Genomic DNA, 5,119 nt, shown 5'->3' with positions numbered 1-5,119 from the left:
ACGGTGGACTAATGGGTTGTTGTTTCTTTTTTTGCAGAGTCCGTTCGATGCTCCTTTGCGGCGGGACAAGCTTTCGGATGGCGAGGATATATAGCTCGCCCTTGGATCCCTGGAGCTCACACATCTTTCTTTTTTGGTCGCCTGATCTGTGTAGACATTTTATATGTAGTAGTGATATATTATCATGATTGTACCAATCACTTTCATTATGCGATCATGTATTTATTTCATGTATTAGTGTTATGATTTCAGTATACTTTGTTTTTGTTTACACAAGCATTATACATAATGAAGAAACTATTTTGTATGGCCCAAATAAAGCACACAATGCTATATGTGCCACAAATTTTTTTTTCCTTGTTACCGTCACTATTAGCATCGCAAATTTACTGCTCGCGTTGTTATTGGCGTCATTATTAGTATCGTAGAGCGTCGGTATCAGCGTTGTTATTTTGTGACGCTGATATCGACGCAAATAACAATGCAGATACCGACGCTGATACCGACTGTTCTATGGCGTCGCCAATAACAACATTTTTTGCGATGACGGGGGAAATTTTTGTTATTTATATTTTCGTCGCTTTTAACGTCAGTATAAGGTCTATATCTTGTAGTGGTAGATGTGTGGACCTATCTAGCCAGGTGGTCCATTATCAATGTTTGCACATGTTGAGTTTTCCATCTCAACGGTTTGTTGGGAGGGGCTATGGATAGGCTAGTGAGGTAAGTCCTTGCAAAGAATGGAACACATGTAAAGGAATTGTGCTTGCTAACTCTAAGAAGAGAAAAGACTTGTTGGAGTGCAATCCCAAGTAGATTACACAAGTTGCAAACAATTGGAAGGAGACCCTTCCATGCACCTCTTTTCCATCTTGGGGAAAAGGGTTCCATAAGGTCAAGAACTTGACTCAATCACCTAAACTAAACCTTTTGCTATGGAGGATCTTGGTAAAGAATTTGCCAACCAAAGATAGGTTGTTGAAGTTTAAGGAGCCCCTTGAAGCTATTCTTGTTAGTGTCATGGGTTAGACCGCTTTGGAACAAGATAATCAAGACCATGCATATAGCATGTATGCATAATCAACTAAGCGTGAGGCAAGCTTAATTCATTCTCAAAGGTACAATAAATGAGGATTCAAAAAAGATTTGGGACCTCATAGAGTGATGGTCTTAGGTACACTTGGACTTACTAAGAATGTTATAATATCTAGGTGAATCAAAGGAACTAAAGGAGGGTTTTTGAGTATGATAATATGGTTATGTAGGATATCTTGATGTGTTTGAGAAGTGTTTTTTTAAAGAAGGACACGAGATAAAATCTATACTACTATATTTTGGTTATAGGTTCGAAAGCCCCAATTCTAAAACCTCCCTTTTTAATTAGAAACCCCTCTCTCTCACGTGTAACCTCTCCCTCTCTCTTCCCCCTCCCCTTTTTAATTTAACCCCTCTCTCTCTCTCTCATGTGTAGGCTCTCTCTCTCTCTCTCTCTCTCTCTCTCTCTCTCTCTCTCTCTCTCTCTTTGTCCTTTTCTTAAAATTAAATCAAACTTTTCACAAACGTCTATTTCCCCCTTTTTAAATGAAAAGTTTCTTCTTCTTCTTCTTCTTCTTCTCTCTCTCTCTCTCTTTTAGTTGGATTAAACTTTTTAAAATTTTATTTTCCTTTTAGTTAAATAGTTTTAGAGGTTTTTTCTTAATTCAAAAATGTTTTTACATAGTTTTTCACATACTTTGAGAGAGAGAGAGGGGGGAGAAAGAGAGAAGGTGAGAGAGAGAGAATATGAACACAGAGAGAGAATTATAGAGAGAGAAAATATAATATTTAAAAGAGAGAGAGAAAAGGAAAAAATTAAAGAGAGAATGAAGAGAGAGAGAGAGAGAGAGAGAGAGAGAGAGAGAGAGAGAGAGAGAGAGAAAGGAAAGATATTGTTGAGATAAAAAATGGGCTCAATATTGGCTCTAGGGCTTTAGTCGAGAGCCTCCTAAACTCACCCAAACAACCCCATGGCCTCACAACAACTAGAAGGGTATAGACACTATGAACTGATTTACCCAAATAATGCGTTTGTAGATACCATCTCTAAATTGTAGTCAAATGCGATGCCCTTTTTGACTCCAAGCAAAAGGATTACCCAAACATAACAATGACTAGCACCTCGTGATACAAACAAAGGGAGCATCCCTCAACTTATTGATGTGGCCCCCCACTAAGACTCTCTTTCAACCCAAGGATTAGCCCCAAGATGTGCCATTCAACATAAAACACATATGCAACGTAGTGCTCTCTTTTAATGAAATGATACAAGAGAGAATATAATCCTTATCACATCAATCCCCAAAGAAAATGATAACACTAGACCTATAGCTTAGGGAACCTCAAACTCAACGTGGGTCAATCCTTACCGCATCAGTCTCCAAAGGAAACGATAACACTAGACCTATAGTTTAGGGAACCTCACACTCAATGTGGTCAATCCTTTGAAATCAAGTGCTATGTATCCATGAGATAATTCTCTTGATACCATGTATGAAAATACGGGATGCAAGGTGAATAACATAAAGTGCATAAATAAGTAAACTCATAAATCAATCAGTGTGGATATGCACAAACAACCCTTTCATGATTTCAATCTAACGTATTGCTTCATTGCTAAGGCAACACTGGAATAACCCATGGTCTTTGGTCAAAATCGTATTTTCAAGTTTTTTTTATTTTCTTTATATAAATTACTATATTTTTTATTTTTCTGAGTTAAAAAATCAATTCACACTTTGATCCATCTTCACATTTGGTTTTATCCCATATGAATGTGATTTGATTCCCCAAAACAAAAAATAAGTCATGTTTCACTAAAACACGCATTTTGAATTTTTAAAAAGTAATATCTGATACACATGGACACATGGGTTCTGAATTTTATGATACACAGCCCTCAAACACCTTACAAACAAGCCTCCAACAAATTTTCATCACATATGAATAAGATTTGCACCATGAATTATAAAAAAAGATTCGAATTTCCATTGAAACAAGGCTTACCGTCATTTTTCGGGTTTCAAATTTCAAGAACTTAAATTTTTAAACAGCCACTGGACCCACCATTGATTTTCAAATGGTGTTAGTCATCACTCCTCAATGTCAGCATAATCTCATATGGATCCAATTCAAACCGGACAACCTGTCTTCAAGAGGGAGGAGAGAGAAAGACAGATTTTGGTTCTTCAAATCAAGCCACCATTTCGGGATCCGTCATCGACGATACGAAGCAAAAAAATCAAGCAATAAGTGGTTATGATCAGATTGAGTGGTTGCTTTGATGCTTTATAGGCCCCCCTCAAGATATTCGTCACCATGAACAAGAAGGCACCGTTTTTCTCCATGCAGACCCTTTAATTTTCAAGACTCTTTTACACTATACTTGATCCTTTGTCCCTCCTCTTGCTCGGCCTTTGGCTTCTTTTGCGCTCGGCATCCAATTGATGAATGGAAATTTTATGCTTGACCATCTCAAAATCCCGCACTGCTTGGAGCTTGTTCTAATTTGTTCCAGCATCCGAAAAAATTATGAAAAATCTAGAAAAAAAGAAAAAATTAGACAACTAAATACTTATCTAAATCTAGAGAGAGAGAGAGAAGAAGAATAAAAAAAACATGAAGAGAGAGAAAAAAAGAGGAGAAGAAGAAGAACAAGAAGAAGAAGAAAGGAAAAGAGGGAAATAGGGAGAGAGAGAGAGAGAGAGAGAGAGAGAGAGAGAGAGAGAGAGAGAGAGGAAAGAAGAAAGAGAAAAGCCTCTTTTAAATTTAAACCTTTTTTGAGGGGAGAAGAGAGGGAAGGAGGGAGAGAGAAGAGAGAGAATTATAGAGAGGAAATATTAAATTTAAAATAGAGAAAAAAAGAGGAGAGAGAGAAAGAAGGAAAAGAGAGGAGAGAGGGGAGAAGAAAAGGGGAGAGAGAATGAGAAGAGGAAGAAGAAGAGAGAGAATATGAACACAAAGAGAGAATTATAGAGAGAAGAAAGATAAAATTTACATACTCTGAAAGAGAGAGAGAGAGAGAGAGAGAGAGAGAGAGAGAGAGAGAGAGAGAGAAGAAGAAGAAGAAGAATAAGAAGAAGAAGAAGAAGAAGAAGAAATGAACTCAGAGAGAGAAAAAAATAAAATTTAAAAGAGAGATAGAAAAGAAAAAAATTTAAAGAGAGAGAGAGAGATGGAAAAGAAAAAAACTTAGAGAGAGAGAGAGAGAGAGAGAGAGAAGAAAAAAAAGAGGAAAAAGGAGAGGGCAAGAAAAGGAAAAGAGAGGAGAGAGGGGGAGAAGAAAAGGGGCACACATACACACAACACAGAGATGAGAGAAAATAGATGAAAATAAAATGCAATGAGAAAAAGATAGAGAAAAAAATTAGACATAGGGAATTGGAGAGAGAGAGAGAGAGAGAGAGAGAGAGAGAGAATAAAAAAATTAGAAAGTGAGAGGGAAAAGATGAGAGAGAAATAGGAGAAATCAACACGGCGGCGCTACTTCATGGCAACCTAGCATTCCTAAACAAAGTAGTGGTATGTGGAGATCAATGCAAGCTTGATGAGTAATCGTTGGCCTTTGGAATATCCTCGGATATGTTTGAGAAGTGTTGAAAGGAAGAGTAGTAAGTACAATATTGCTTTCAATCCACTCAAGAAATCCATGCTTTTTTTGTGGGTTTCTATATCATTCCTTAACATATAATTTTCCAATTTTACACATTGAAAAAGTTTTTCTAAAATTACTACGTCCTTTAACTTATGTGATATGGAAGTGTATGTATTTGATTACTCTAATTTACTTAAAGCAATTAATCATTTTAATATTTAATAACTTATATGGATATTAATTACTTTAATGTTACGTAATAAAAATAAGAGAGCCTTAGAATGCTGCCACACGCTTAGTCTGTATTTGCATTCAAACGTAAAGGTGGTTATATATTTAGTAAGTAAGAAAGAAAAAAAGCATGTCAGACGTTACAAACTTTACGTATTTGACATGTAAAAGGTTTAGTAGGTCTGCGCGTGACCTCACTCTTATGAAGCTTTTAACACTACTATAACGGTTGGGAACTGGCAGTGCCGGTCACAAATC

This window comes from Lygodium microphyllum, chromosome 16, assembly GCF_053477565.2.
Source record: "Lygodium microphyllum isolate KBCC chromosome 16, Lygodium_microphyllum_v1.1.10, whole genome shotgun sequence".
NCBI classification, from domain to species: domain Eukaryota; kingdom Viridiplantae; phylum Streptophyta; class Polypodiopsida; order Schizaeales; family Lygodiaceae; genus Lygodium; species Lygodium microphyllum.
This window is presented reverse-complemented; position numbering follows the sequence as displayed.